General features: G+C 35.7%; 1 protein-coding gene across 1 annotated transcript in view; it reads right to left on the reverse strand.

The window, feature by feature from the left end:
- The window catches only part of LOC135205537 (cyclin-K-like), a 37,375-nt gene extending 20,556 nt beyond the window's left edge, over positions 1 to 16,819 (reverse strand). The window contains exon 1 of the mRNA XM_064236294.1: positions 16,693 to 16,819. The gene's annotated coding sequence lies outside the window, so the exon portion shown is untranslated. The remainder of the gene's footprint in view (positions 1 to 16,692) is intronic.
- Between the last annotated feature and the right edge of the window lie 460 nt (positions 16,820 to 17,279).

Below are 17,279 nucleotides of genomic sequence, written 5' to 3' on the forward strand. Positions count from 1 at the left end.
TGGAGCAAGTCCACCACATGGGCCACTGACTTGAAACTCAAGCTTCCAAGGAATATTAAGCTGTTCATTTGAAAGGAATAACAGGAGGTAACAGGAAAAATATAGAAGGAAGAGATCAGTTATTAGAGAACAGAATGTGCCGCCTTTTAGTTTCAGTGGTGTAACTAAGGTGGGGGCGGTCCGCCCCGGGCGACCCTGTCCGGGGTGGTGTGGTGGGGAGTAGGAGGGCCACTCTGGCATCTTTTGAGCAGGTCTGGTCTGGCATAATTCTGGATTTTCCAGCGTATTTCGTCTGATCGGAACACTGAACACCGATGTATCGACTCTGCTGTTGGACAGCTAGCGATGTTTAACAATGGCAACCTAGGTTTCTCCAAGTTGAAACTAATCAAAAACTATTTAAGATCAACTATGAGTCAGCTCATAGTTGTCAAAGCTCGTGCTAGTAACAATAGAGCATGAAATTACTAGTCATTTGGGCTTTGATGTTGTCATCAGCGAATTCGCTTCTAACAAAGGTCGTAGGGTTCCGTTGTCAATCTACTGAGTTGTTTTTGCTTTAGCTTTATGAAATGAAATAAATGACTGAGATGTTGAGGCTTTAAATGTGCGTTTAAGTTTCGCCAATTTAGTACTTTCTAGCACGGGAATGGGGCGGCACTTTCAGAGTCTGCCCCGAGCGCCAAAAACGCTAGTTTCGCCACTGCTTAGTTATTATTTAATAATATTCTATAATACACTGACCCATTTCTTTAAAAGCAAACGAAATTGCATCCAAAGACATTCAATCTAAAAAAAAAATCACATTAGCAGAAACAGCTACCGAATGAAGGTGAGTAGCTATGCCAACATCATTCACACCATTGATTTGCATAGTCATAGGTCACCTCTGGGCAGGTGACGCCCCTGTATCCCCTCCCCTGCCCTTGTAGGGCACCGAGGTCGAAGGAATGCCCTTCAGGAGATCCATGGCAGGACAAAAAGCAGGCGTAGTCGGGTTCTGCTTAATAAGGTTGGAAATAGGTAACATTTTCATAAGCAAATCTTTATTATCAATGATGAGCCGTTATTGCTAAGCCATCTAGTGGTGGCAACAGGTTGCTGTTTCCAGGAAATTTGTTTGTTTGTTATAAACTTCATCTGTGTTTAATTTCAAACCTCTGTCTTCTCGATAAGATTACATTAATGGTCTTCGAGTTTTTTCATTATTTATTAGTTTAGTTCTGTTAAAACCAGTGAAAGAAATAATTGGTTAGTGTAATATATATATATTTATATATATACACATATATTATGTAAATATATAAAAATAATAATAATAATAATAATAATAATAATAATAATAATAATAATAATAATAATAATAATAATAATAATAATAATAATAATAATACGAAAGTACAAGTCATATTTCCTTTAACAGGTCTTAGATTTGAACGTCGCAGGTTGATAAGTCTAAAATGAAATCCATTTGTTTAATTATAGCGAACCTTGCTGTTGGCACATACCATTTCCACGAGAGAGAGAGAGAGAGAGAGAGAGAGAGAGAGAGAGAGAGAGAGAGAAGGCAGAATATAGTCAAAATTTAACGAGTACAACATAATATATTTGTGCTTGCTAGTCCTATACGGTATTGTCTGAAAGCGGGTATTACAATTTCCACCACATGTGTAGTGATCCCCGCCCGAACCCTCTGAAAAAGGAAAACATTGCAAGAGGTGAAGAAAGCAAACAGAAAAACTCTTCTTTTTTTGTTTCAAGCTAGAAATTTGAACATTGTATACAGATTTTTTTTTTTTTATTTTTTTAGCAGACTGACACCAATTCTGTGCCTGCAACAGCGAGGTAGCCACAGTTGGAAAATGGTTTGGTTATTAGTCACCTTTGACTCAACCATATTTATCTCTACAAACTTCAATCTACCTGAACTATAAAACAAAAAGATACTTTTTATTATTTAATGATTCACTATGATATTTCTTTGTTTCGTTATCAACTGACAAATAAAACCCAGGAAATTAAGAGCAAACACATCAGCAACGATAGCAACCTCTTAATGACTATGCAAACATCACAGCCTCTTTGTAGCTCTCTCGAAAACACTGGTCCGCCCTTGGGCTATTTCTATTTGGGAACAAGGCTTCTTCAGGCTATTCCCGTAAGCATTCCGTGTTCTCGCTATTGTTAGGCTATTTATGGAGTGTTAACGTGTTGTACTTCAAAACAACAGGAAAAATTCATAACCAAAAACTCACGTTATTACACTTCGGTACAGGACACTGAATCCAAAGCAAACTTACAACCGTAAGAGAATAACCTATGAAACAACAGACTGGGACGTCCTAACAACTATAACCTATGTACCAAGACCGCCATGGACTCTCCTCCCGACCACGCTTCCTTCACCTGTGCCAACCCCTTCCCATCTTTACCTTTACAAACCCCCACCCAATCCTCAAGACCACAAGTGCCCTGGGTGTTTGGAGGTGGTGAATTTACTTTACTTGTTTTTTTGGGGATTCTCTGTGCATCCTGATATCCCTTTGGAGTCCTTTTGGGTTTAATATAGTCTGTTGACTCTGTCAATAAAGTTTTCAGCTGATGATTGAAAGAAAGATAGAAAGAGGGCGTCTGCGCGTCTGGTTTTAACAGCGCATGCCTGACGAACACCTAAATCTCAACTACCTCATGAGGCTTACTAAACTTCAGTCTGTGGAATACATGAAGAAGAGTTTATGAAAGATTAATTATCAGTCGTTAAAACAATCCAGGAAGGACAAATGTTTGCCTCATTGATTGAGTCAGAAACGATCTATCGGCACGACCATATTTGAAATGAAAAGAAGCCTTTATGAATAAGTTAACGCTATTTGAAAAACTGACAAAAAACAAAAGCGATCGCAGCCGTAATCTACTTCAATATTCCTGTCCGAGTTAAAAAAAAAAAAAAGCGCTAAGTGGAACCACATTAAAAAATTTAAATAAAATCATCTCTTTTATTTCTGGTGTTGATTGTATAAGCAATTGGTTTCCAACCTTTAGTTGCCCATGCCCCAAGTAATCCTCTCTAAAATCCCCATGCCCCAAGTAATCCTCTCTAAAATCCCCATGCCCCAAGTAATCCTCTCTAAAATCCTGACGTCCCCTGTGGTGATATATAATTCTTATATATTCACGTGGAGGAAGCCTATAAAAGCCATTATCTTTGTTTAAACATTCTCGAATAGCCCCCCTTTAAAAATAAAATTATCGCCCCGGTGGGGCGTTCAAGTAAAGCCGTTGGTCCCGTTGCTGAGTAACCGCTTGGTTCCATGCAACGTAAAAGCACCATGCAAACAAAAACACCCCACATTGGGAACCACTGGGATAAGCACCTTAAAAGACCAGACATAGCTGTAGGAGATTTTATGTCCTGTTTGGCAGACGACGCGAGATACATGCTAATAAAGAAAGAGGTTGCGTGTTTTGTAAGCGGTGAAGAATCTTGTCTTTCATTTCTGGCATCAATAGCTTCTGGTTTTTGTTAAAAAGACACTTCCCTTCGTTAACGTATCCAATATAATTTTAGCCCCTCTATTTTAGGGGGGAGGAGGGGGTACTACCATCGGTGCACCTCACGTGCTGCACTGTACGCATTACTTAACGCTATTCGCAGCATCCCTTCGGCCCCTAGCTGCAACTCCTTCCGTTCCTCTGACTGTACCTCCGTTGATATTCCCTTTCCTCAACCCTCTCCTAACAATTGTTTCCATATAATTTTCAGCGCTGAATGACCACATAGGTCCCAGCGCTCAGCTTTTGCCCTCAATTTCATATTTAGATCAAATAGATATAATTTTAGCAATCAACAAATTCTAGGTCATTTATGAATGCCATATAAAATCTATATAAGTTCGTTCATTCTCCAATATTATCGAAAAACAATTTATAATGAAAGATATTTTCTAAGCCAAGTTGCATATTGCTTAAAGGACATAAAAAATAACCAGTTCCCTCAAGAGTTATACAACATTGTTATGTATGTAACTCCTGCTATTCTCGCTGGCTCCGGGTCCGGGCTACATAAGGGCATCAGGTATTACTCATCCATTACCCATGGCATGATAGGCAAAAAAGGCAATGTTTGCCACCCTCCCTCCCTCCCACTCTCTCTCTTTCCCGCTCTCTCTCTCTCTCCCTCGATAAGTGAGGACACGATGTCTCGGATAGACCAACAAGTCTTTGAGCATCCTAATCCTTGTAACTCTCTTTCTCTCTCTCTCTCTCCTCTCCTCTCTCTCTCTTTTTTCTCCGCACCTCTATCTGTCGCTCTCACTCTCTCTCTCTTTCCACCCTCTATCCCTCTCTCTCCCACCATCCCTCATCTGTCTCTCTCTCCCACCCTCTCTCTTTCTCTCCTATCCTCTCTCTCTATCTTTCGCTCTCTCTCTCTCTTTCCACCCTCTATCTCTCTCTCTCCCACCCTCTCTCATCTCTCTCTCCAACCCTCTCTCTCTGGTTACTGGGCAAAGCCACTTCTATCCATAAGTGGCTTTTCATACCTATCCAAGGTCGAGCACCTATTTTGGCCGAAGGCGTGGCTTTCTACATTCTAGACCAACATCTAGACTAAGCCAACATCTAGAATTCATCTAGAATTCGTCTCTTTCCTCGAGAGGAACCTAGGAAAGCTTACGGCCAAATTGTTCCTTCTAGAGTTAAAGAAGTTGGGGCTGTGATGTTCTTCTTATGATATGTGATGCATTTTTTGACGTTTAATGGGTTTTCAAAGTCCCTTGCGCATGCGTGAATGCTTTAAGATATTGATATAGGTTTTTGGTGCCAGGAAGTTTATCGAAACGAAGTTATAATTTTGTATTTGACGCCCAAAAATGGTTTTATTTTGCAGCATTTCACATTAAATAACTTAATAATAATAATAATAATAATAATAATAATAATAATAATAATAATAATAATAATAATAATTGACTGACGAAATCAAGAAGAAAGTATCACTCATTGATGTCGCAATACCATGGGACACCAGAGTTGAAGAGAAAGAAAGGGAAAAAATGGATAAGTATTAAGACCTGAAAACAGAAATAAGAAGGATATGAGATATGCCAGTGGAAATTGTACCCATAATCATAGGAACACTAGGCACAATCCCAAGATCCCTGAAAAGGAATCTGGAAAAACTAGAGGTTGGAGTAGCTCCAGGACTCATGCAGAAGAGTGTGCTCCTAGAAACAACGCACATAGTAAGAAAAGTGATGGACTCCTAAGGAGGCAGGATGCAACCCGGAACCCCACACTATGAATACCACCCAGTCGAATTGGAGGACTGTGATAGCCCCACAATAATAATAATAATCAACATGAACAATAAAAAAAAATAGAGAGAAAAAACATCTAGGTATGGCGAAAGAAATCCGCCTAGACGATAACTAATAAAAAACGCTAATTTTTTTGGAAGGCGAATAATAATAATAATAATAACTAATAATAATAATAATAATAATAATAATAATAATAATAATAATAATAAACAAGAAACTAAAATAGAGGAAAAATATAAAAGTTCAGTAGAAAAAAACTGCCAATACGAAAATAGATAAATAATAATGATAATAATAATAATAATCAAAACGAACAAGAAACAAAACTAAAGAGAGGAAAAACCTTCCTATACGAAAATAAATAAATAAATAAATAATAATAATAATAATAATAATAATAATAATAATAATAGTAATAATAATAATAATATTCGACCTGCCCCACGGGTTCCCCAGCCGTACTTGAGGGCCCGCACCACTAGGTTATTATTACTATTACAATAATATTAGTAACAATAATAATAATAACCACCATGTAAAAGAAACTAAAATAGAGAAATAAACCAAGTAGAAATAAAAAATAAATAAATAAAAACAGGATGACATTTTAGGAAGACACATGACTGACCAGGAACAATGGTTTTGCAGAAGAAAGCTTGGAAATCCTTTTCACAGGTGATGAGACTCGGGAAATGGCGGGCAGGAAACACAAGTTGGTGTGGAGGTGAAATTTTTATTTTTGTTAATTTCTGTTTATATTATTTTCCAGTGGAACCCCAAAATGATGAGGAAAGGTTCATAATGATGGTTTGAAAGGAAAACTTTTACGATCTACCATACTACATAATCACTATTATTACGTTGGGAAAAAAAAAAATTCGAATAGTGCCATGGTACGATAAAAACATGAGTACAATTGTCCCATTTACATATACATATACATATATATATATATATATATATATATATATATATATATATATATATATATATGCATTAAGCTACAAATGTCCTTTAATATCTAACTCGCTCTACCTGGGAATTAATATTTTCATATATGTTATCCGAAGGGGAATTTTTAGTCTATAATAAATTCGTCGGCTCCTGGGCGCGAACCATAGAACCAAGAATTCAGGACGCACAGTGAAGTAGGTCCTGAATTCTTGGTTCTATGGTTCGCGCCCAGGAGCCAACGAATTTATTACCGACTAAAAATTCCCCTTCGGTTAACATATATGAAAATATATTAATTCCGAGGTAGAGCGAGTTAGATATTAAAGGACATTTGTAGCTTAATGCGTATATATGAATCACGGTAATGTGATATGACTCACTCACACACACACACGAACACACACATATATATACATACATACATATATCATATATACTATATATATATATATATATATATATAATGTATGTATGTATATATATATAGATATATATATATATAGATATATATTATGAATATATATCATATGACTATGTTCTTGTTTGTTTATATAGGATTGTGGGGGAACGGCGATCGACTAAACAGGAGGCCACGATCGACTGTTTGGCCACCTCTGGTATACACCATTTTGAAACCGGGATTGAACTATGAAATTGAGGCCAAAGGCCGAACAAGCAATGGGACCTATGATGACGTCATTCAGAGCTGAAAGGGAAATGGAGAGGAAAAGGGTGAGAAAGGTGTTACAGGAGGAAAACCTCAAAGCAGATGCACTACGAGACAATTGTTAGGAGAAGGTTGAGGAAAGTAAGATGAAAGAAAGAGAATGTGAACGGAAGGACAGCAAGACGAATTAAAGGGGTTGCAGCTAAGGGCCGAAAGGACACCGCAAAGAACCCTTCGTGATGTCTACAATGCACAATGTGAGGTGCACTGACGGCACTATCCCCATACTGAGGTGTATACCATTTTCTTCAAGGTTTAAGTGATGTATAAGTTGTCTTTCATTCATGAAGAATGAAAAACTAAGCTTTTAGAATGTTAGTAAGTATGAAAAGGTTGGCTTAAGAGGACTATGTGTATATATCATCTATTTCATCCTATGGCTTTTCTGAGCCAGGAATCCTACGTGCATTCCTTTTTGACCAAACAGGATGCTTCGAAGGATACCTATGATTGTTTCATTGCTTGTCAGGACATCATGAAGCCTTCTGTTTCTTGATTCATTAAACGTCCTTGCAGGATCTCATCCTTATACTTAAAACTCAATGAATCATCTTCCTGTTCCTTTCGACTCGACAACAGGATGAGGAAGTTGAATAATTCAAGAGAGACGTTTCAGAGCAAAAGGTTTCCACACAGCTTAAAGTGACCTCAAGTTAGGTGTTGCTTAGGACTATTTCGTAAACAAAACGACGACTTAGGAAACCAGTTATGGACGGTGATTTTATCTTTAAGTATAGTAAATGATTAAACAATGTTTTGAATAAACGTTCTGCCAGAACGGCAAAGTAATTACCAAACATCTAAACAAACAAATGTCATGAAAGGTTTCCCCACACGATTGAGGAAGCCTAAAGTGACCTCAAGTCAGGTATAGCTTGGGATTTGCTTTGTAAACTAAAGGTCGACTGAGCAGATCAGTTATAGACAGTGATTTAATCCACAAATATAGACAACTAAATAATGTTTTGTGTGAACGTACTGACAGCAAGGCAAAGTAGTTACCATGCATTTAAATAAACACGTGTGTTGAAATCAGAGAGTAAAACGAAAACAATTAAGAAAAAGTAAGTCTTTCAACTAATTTTCCATCCGTATCTTGATCGTAATCTAAATTAAAACAATAAGTGCGGTATTTTTTCTGCTGTTAAATTAAATAGCTTATTGTTATTCCCTGTTGCAGGATGGCATTGCGTCACAGTCGTCTGTCTGTAGAGAGAGAGAGAGAGAGAGAGAGAGAGTTAGAGAGAGAGAGAGTTAGGCACGTGATATGTTTGTCAGAGTGAGTGACCACGAGTCCTTCCCATAACAGTTACATAAGCGAATGTTTCAAATTAGTCTCTAGCCACAATAGTATTTTGCGTCAGCCTTCGAAGATGATGAAGAAATTGGTAGGTAATAATGTCGTCTTATTATAACTTAAAAAATGATAATTTTTTTCATTATATTTCAGCAATCTGCTTCGTTTATAGACTTTCATAATCATTGTTCGTATTTGATATTTTATCAAGTGGACTAAAGAACAATGAAATACTTACAAAGACGTTTACAAAATATGCAAATGAGACTACAGAACTTTCAGATTTAAAGAAGAGCTCTCTCTCTCTCTCTTCGCGCCTCCATTCTCTCTTTTTCAATATGTCTCGAGCATAATCATGAATACAAATCTCATAGGGATTTCTTTGATAAGTTACTTTTCTCTCTCTCTCTCTCTCTCTCTCTCTCTCTCTCTCTCTCTCTCTCTCTCTCCTTCTCTATTGTCCTCTCTCTTTTTCTCTCTCCCTCTCTTTGTTTCTCCTCCTCCCTCCCTCCCTCTCTCTCTCTTTCTTTATCTCTCTCTTTCACTTTACCTTAGGAAAAATCCTGTATACAAATAATACGCGGACTTCCCCGAATAGATACATTTCTCTCTCTCTCTCTCTCTCTCTCTCTCTCTCTCTCTCTCTCTCTCTCCTCTCTCTCTCTCTCTCAGAAACATGGATACAAGAGGCAACAAGATCGAGACTTTGTCGGAGAGTACCAGATAGCTGGATATAAATTGTTCAAAAAAGATAGACTCAATAAAAAAGGTGGAGGCGTTTTGTTATATGTCAGGGACCACCTCACTCCAATAGAATGTAAAATTACAACCACGCAAGAAGTGACTGTCATCAGTATAAACAGTCTTGCGAAAAAGATAACTCTAATACTAGTGAACAGACCTCACCACCAACCACAAAATTTAATGTCCGACGAGGGGCTGTATGCACTGCTAGGACAAGAAATACACAATAAACTCTGCATAATAGGGAGATTTCAATGCAGCAGTACACTGGGACACGATGACCTCCGCATCATCAAAGTAGAAGGAAACAGAATTTTGGATTTTGTAAAAAATGAATTCCTCCACAAGTGAGTTAACAAACCTACTAGAGGAAACAACATACTTGACGTCCTATCAACAGGAGGTAACCTAGTGTCTAACCCTTCAGTAGGTGCAAATCTAGGCAAAAGAGACCATAAAATTATTACATTTCAAAGCAATATTCAACACAAAAAAGAGAAGATAGTAAAGAGATTAGACTACCGTCGAGGTGATCTAAGAAAACTAAAGGAGTATGTTAAAAATCTAGAGTACGACAATTACTGGGAAGCTTCTTTAGAGGAATACATAGAAAAAACGCTCTAGATGTATACCATTACAGCAAATACTAACAAATGGTAACCCTCAGCCGCAGTGGTTCAACAGAGAAATTAAAAATTCAATAAGAGAAAGAGACAGATTGCACAAATTAATGAATCCACACCCAACATCAGCAGAAGCAAGCAGGCAGAAAGAACTCTGTAGATTGGTGGACAAATGAGTAAGAAATGCAAAGATAAATAAGGATAAGAGAGTTGCGTCAGTTTGTAAGGAGAACCCAAAAGAATTCTTTGCGCATGTTAATAGTAGGAAACCAATAAAAAATATCACAGGTACCCTAAGGGACAATAGAGGAAACCTGGTGAACTCAGACTTGGAAAAGGCAGAATTATTGAATAAGTTTTTTGCTAGTGTTTTCCCATTTTAAAGCACTACCTCAATACCGGAACCTGCTATTAAATATGAAGGGGCAGAACCGTTGGATAAAATAATATTTACAGAAGAGGATTTTAAAAGCAAACTAGACAAACTCAGCAGGTTCAAATCTCCTGGCCCAGATGGGATTCATCCAAGAGAAATTAAAGAGCTTAAAGAGGAGATAGTTCCTCACCTATATAAACTCTACAGGAAAAAGTGCTGACCAAAGAAAGGCACCAAAAGGATGGAAACTAGGTAATGTGTCCCCAGTTTACAAAAAAGGTCCAAGAGAAAAGTCGGGAAATTATAGATCAATCTGTCTAACGTCGGTCGTTTGCAAGATTTTTGAGTCCATAATTGCAGATCAAATTGTGGATCACATTGATAGAAACAACTTGTTTTTAAACAGCCAACACGGTTTCAGACAAAACAGATCCTGCCTATCAAAACTCTTAGAGTTTTTTCATAACATGCTAGGTATTTATGACAGTAGTAGAGCAATAGGTATACTCTACTTAGATTTCCAAAGGCCTTTGATAAAGTTTCACACAAGAAACTAGTGACAAAGATTAGAGTTTTAGGAATTGTAGGAGAAATAGCAGACTGGATCGAAGCCTGGCTAACTTATAGAAAACAGTGAGTTATAATAAATGGTGAAGAATCAGAATGGGCAGATGTGATAAACAGAGTTCCTCGGGGTTCTGTCCTTGGCCCTCTCTTATTTTTGATTTACATTTATGACATTGATGTAGGCTTAACAAGCAGGATAGCCAAATTTGCAGATGACACCAAACTATACGCTGTTTTTTTCCATCCGCCTGTGGTGGTCGCGCATGGTAACACTGCGTCCCGGGCTTTAAATAGTTACGCTATGTGTAAGTTTTAGGTAACTAAAAGGATATCTTGGTGTGCATTTGCAACTGAAAAGTGTTTTAATAATTTACTGTACGCGAATGATACCGTTAATATTCGAAATAGGATATTATTTAAAGCTCGGGACGCAGTGTTACCATGTGCAAACACCACAGGCGGATGGAGAGATGGGAAAAAACAGAGTATAGGTGTAAATGCAGCAGACCCAGATACAGTGGAAAGTTTAAGCAATGATCTAAAGAAAATAGGAGAGTGGTTAAAAAGATGGCAAATGCCATTTAAATTTAATATGTGTAAAGTGTAACAAATAGGATCAAACAACCCTCATGCCAACTACATGCTGCTTAGGAATGACATAAATAGCGTAGAACAAGAGGAGGACCTTAGAGTCATTATTACCAAGGACTTAAAATACATATAACAGTGCATAAAAGCCGAAAAGAAGGCACAGAAACTATTGGGATACATAAAGAGGCAGTTCAAATACAGAAACAAGGAAACGGTGCTGCAGCTCTACACATCAATAGAAAGGACATAAATAGATTAGGAGGAGTACAAGTAAGAGCCACAAAGTTAATTCCATCCTTCAGGCAAATAGGTTACCAAAGACGACTAGAGAGTCTGAATATATATGGCTTAGAAACACGACGATTGCGAGGACAACGAATAGAAACATTCAAAATACTGAAAGTAGACAGTAACCTATTTACGTTAAACGCAAACCAGACAAAAATTATTGGATGGAAAATAGAAATCAAGAGATACATACAACACATCTCATTGTGGGAATCTCTTAACAAACAAGATATGTGACACGTGGAATAAACTGCCACCAGAAGTTGTAAACAGCAACAGTGTGGAAGAGTTTAAAAGAAAGTTAGACAAAATCATTAGGACACTGTGAATGAAAAGTAAAACCTGCTCGTAGAGGGTAAGTGAGCATACGATGTCTCCTTGGATAAACTAATAAGTCTTTGAGACATCCTAATCCTTGTAACTCCTTGTAGCTCTCTCTCTCTATGTGTGCATATGTGTATCGGCTTTAGGAAAAATGCTATTCTTTCTAGAATATCTTACTTCTATTATAAGCAACTAAGTTTCATATCAAGCATAATAAAAATAAAAGCATCACACCTTAAATTAATTAACCTACAGTAATAACACCTGTTAATTGGAAAAAGGTAAAAAAAACAAGTATGTGTCATCCCTCAGAGAGAGAGAGAGAGAGAGAGAGAGAGAGAGAGAGAGAGAGTTCACTGGGAACTTGATAAAGAAAAAAAAGAGAAAACGATTCAGCAAATTAAATCCCTCACCTGCGGGTTCTTTTTCAAGGTCAGATTCTCGCCTTCACTAGAATCTTTATATTTCTTTACAAATAAAATATAGACTGAAAACATAGTAAATATACTTAGCTATTTATTTATTAATTCGTTAGTTTATTTTTCTTTTATGGTATCTTATCTCTTCTTTCCGTATTTCCTATCACCTTCTTGCAAATGAGCACTATAATATTCCTTGGAAGCTTCTTGAATTTCAAGTCTATGGCTCCTGTGGTAGGGTTCCTCATTATGAATTGGGGTTTATCTTCCGAATAATAATAATAATAATAATAATAATAATAATATATTTATGGATATAGCTATATGTACATAAACATACACACACACAAACACACACACACACACACACGTATATATATATATAGTAATATGATATACATATATAGAAAGATACTCCATATATTTAAATAGATAGATAGAAGAGAGAGAGAGAGAGAGAGAGAGAGAGATAGAGATGAAGATGAGGAGAGAGAGGAAAAAAAAGAAAAAAAAAAAAGCAACTTGTTGGATTAAATGACTGTCGTGGTTTTTCCCTTCTGAAGTGATGTTTGTAAACTCGGGAAATTCAAGGTATGTTGACACAAACACTTACGCACAAACATGAACACACAAACACACACACAAACCTCAAGGAGCGATTATCGATGCAAGCCAGATTTTGCTAGCTCAAGGATGAAGCATAATTCTTCAAGAAAAATCTTTCCTACTTATTCATGCACGCGCGCAAACATACACGCGCACACACACACACACGGACACACACATATATATATATATATATATTATTATATATATGTGTGGTGTGTGGTGTGTGTGTGTGTGTGTGGTGTTGTGTGTGTACAGTTACGTTTCTAATTATTTTCCTTAATATTACGACCTTAACCTATTATCCAATGTCAAACGGTAATTTGAAGGTCGAAATAAAAGACAATATTCAGAGGATATCTGTACATTAATTTGGTTTTAACTGCCACACCAGTTTCTAAGCTTGAACCCAATTTCTTCACTCTGCCTCTTACTAACACAAAAATGGGCCTATGAGGACAAATATTCCTTCTTATCATATATATATATAATATATATATATATATATATATATATATATATATATAAATTTTTGTAACATCACCGTGATCAATATATTTTCATGTAATGTTAACCGAAGGTCAATTTTTTAGCTGATAATAATTTTGTCCTCTCGTGGATTCAAAACAGCGCACAGAGGAGAAACCAGGACTCCCGTGAGTTACCGAGGTACAGCGAATTAGATATCAACGGACATTTGTAGCTTAATGCATATATATATGTATATATATAATATATATATATATATATATCTATATATATATATATATACATATATATATATATATATTAGACTAAAATGTATCAAGTTAAAATGAAAATATTAATTTCTTTTACTCATCAAGGAAAATATATTTTATAAACTTTGATATTTTTCTGGTGACCTTCGCCACTGCGACGCTATTCCTAAGTGGTAAACCATAATCAAAATATTTGCCATTTATTTGGTTTTGTCTTTGACATTTTAAATGTCAAAATATGTTCAGTGGTTCGGTTAAAAACAAAAAGCTTGACATTATATCGTTAAATTAAACGATTCTTTAAATAAAAAAAATAATAATGTTGCATTTCAAAATGACATTATTAAGACATTAAAATCAACCTTCTTACTATTATCTAATCGTTCAAGGACGTTATTCCTTATAAAGAAAAGATAAATAATATTGTATTTCCTAATAACATTATTAATGCATTATCACCAACCTTTTTATTATCAAATTATCATTACTGAGAAAAATAACGGAAATGTAAGAGAGAGTCGAGACTGTAAGTCCATACCCTAAGATGTTAAGTACCACTCAAAAGAATGAACCAAATTAGCTTTGTATATTTATATAGTGGTCATTAGTAAGGCTGAACCCAGGCTGGACGACGGAAATATATATGTATATATATATATATATATATATATATATATATATATATATATACTATACAAAGGACTTTTTCAAGTTTTATTAAGAGTTTATTGTATTCTGATGAGTCGTTGCTATTGAAACTATCTAGCTCATTAATAAATGTCAGAGTTTTTCAAGGAATTAATTAGTCTGAGGCAGCTTAGGTCAAGGTCAAAGTTCGACCTAACCTGACCTCATTCTCGATTTAGCTAAACTGGGAGGAGGTATGCTCTCTACTGAATGAGTTTATTTTTTGCTTTTTTTAAAGCCCTTTTCTAGGATAATTCAGTTTAACAGATGAAGATAAATTTGTCTTAGGGAATTACAATATCCTGAGCGTGTGACATTGAACTTGATGTCTGATGCCTAGATCAGGTATACAAAATGCAGAATCATCCTTATTCATAGAATATATATTATATATATATATATGATATATATATATATATATATATATATATATATATATATATATATATATAACTATATATCTATATATCTCTATATATATATATATATATATATATATATATATATATATATATATCCAAACCATGAAGGAAAGAGAAATGAAGGAATTCTGCTGGGCCCATCGACGTCTTGTCTTTGTTAAGTAAAGGACAAGAAGTCGAAAGGCCTTGCAGAACTCCAATGTTTTTCTTTCCTTTGTGGATTTTGCCTTTATATATATATATATATCATGGCTAATTTTTTCGTAATTCAGCTATACACACACATATGTATATAAACAGTACAGTGTATATATATTATGTATGTATGTATGTATGGATTTGTATTGTACTATAATTTATATATATAGATATATATATAGATATATATATATATATATATATATATATATATATATATATATATATAGATATAATATATAATAAATAAATAAACTCAAGTGATACTTAGTACATCTGACTCACAAGTAAATTGCCCTAATTCTCGAGCAACATGCGTCTCAAATTTCCAAGCCTATGACTCAGACGTCTCAGTGTTCTTCCAGATATGCCCGATAGCCATTGGGCAATTTGTAGAAAGAAAAAAAAATATTGGAACGTCCCAGAATTCACAGTCGACTTCGCTATTAACTGAAATATGTTATTTCCTCTCGTTTTGTAATGATCTCGTTATTAGAGCTATTTTGTTTATGTTTATTTTTATTATTTCTTATTATTATTATATATATATATGAATAGTAAGATGATGATAGATAATCATTAAGGGTTTTAGGAGTATAAAGCAAAAATACTTAATTTTAAGTATAGCTAAACAAATTTGGAATAGACCTACAATAATAATAATATAATAATAATAGTAACAAAGATAATAATCATAATGATAATAATTTAACAGCAACTGCAACTTCTGGTAGAGGAAAAAAAATCCCCACTTGAACTGCGCATGCGCCCCTTCAAAATTTCAAGGTCAAGTAAATTTAAGCGCTTGATTTTGTCCTAACGAAATCAAAATAGGTCTATTAACAACCTCAAATTACAATAATTACAGGCTGTAATTTATCACATTGTTATTAAATCTATTTGGCTTCGATCTAATAAGAATAATTTCAATGAATTACCCTCGCTGTGATTGGTTGGTAAATAATGAGCGGAAATTGTGTATTACATTGATACACCGGAAGCTGTCTGCTAAACAAAGGTATTCTGCCGACGAAATGGAAATAAAAAAAGCATCAATAGACGTTTAAATCCCCCAAAGAATTATATTTCTATCTCTTACGAAATTTGAATCTTGTTGGCATTGACGAGGACCTACTTTGGTTGAATTTGCATAAAATTTTACACGGGGGTTTTTGAGTTAATTCAGCTGACTATCAGACAAAAATATAAAGTCAGGCAAAAGTTTAATACGCCTTTAAAAGCATTCTTAGTGTTTTTGTTTTTAAAGCAATAATGGTACAAATGCTGTGTAAAATAATTACTCGAATTCTGTGTACAAGAGTCTCAAATACTGTGTAGAAGAATGTCTGACGATTCTGTGTACAAAAGTCTCAAATACTGTGTAGAAGAATGTCTGACGATTCTGTGTACAAAAGTCTCAGATCTGTATACAGTAATGTCTCAAATCCTATAAGGACCCGGAAAAATGCAGAGACGATTTCAAAATAAACTTTCCTGAAACCATAATGTTACTGTAGTTCTTACCTGTAAGCTTTTGTTGTAGCAATGTAAATTTTAATCCGTAAAAAAAATAAATCTTCTATTCTAACTAGAGAACAAACTCATCACAACACTTATTTATTTTTTTTTTTTAGATTTTTTGCTCACTGTAACTGCTATACTATTTCCTTTCGCTAAGATCTTTCTTACGTAGCACAGACAAGCAGATACCTTCCTTACTAGACATACATTTACGCCTCCAGGTGTAAATAAAAAAAAATCCGTATAAATCGCCAAAGCAAAGAGGGGGATTACTGTAATCCACTCACCGGACTTTCCTTATGAAAAATCCTACAAGAAGAAGAAGAACCGAAAAATAAGCGACGGCGTTCACCCGACCACTACACCAACGCTACTAAACACGAGGTGACGGCTCCCAACTTCCCCCATTCTGAGCAACAGGTATCCCCCGCGAGAGAGAGAGAGAGAGAGAGAGAGAGAGAGAGAGAGAGAGAGAGAGAGAGAGAGAGAGAGAGAGAGAGAGGATTTACCCCCCCATCCCATCCCTCCCAGGACGGTTAGCTATACCGTGGCCACCGAGACGTTTCCTGACAAGAAGGTCCTTTTCAATTTCAAAATACTACGCTATGACGGAGTTAGTAGTACCATTGGGTTTCGTCGCGACATTTTTGCTTCAATTTCTGCCCGGATTTAAATAGAAGATAAACGAACATTGTTACAATGAAGTCGTAAGGCTAAAAGAAACTATGAAGCTGTAAAGAAGCCCCAAATATCTTCCTCTCAGCTTCAGTTCAGCCTTGTGCGAAGAGGCAAACTAGCGAAAACTCACTCCGGCGTCGTAGCCATGACTCCTGACATTTCAACCAAAGAAGATGGAAAACGGAGTGGTAGTATT

This window comes from Macrobrachium nipponense, chromosome 24, assembly GCF_015104395.2.
Source record: "Macrobrachium nipponense isolate FS-2020 chromosome 24, ASM1510439v2, whole genome shotgun sequence".
Lineage (NCBI taxonomy): Eukaryota > Metazoa > Arthropoda > Malacostraca > Decapoda > Palaemonidae > Macrobrachium > Macrobrachium nipponense.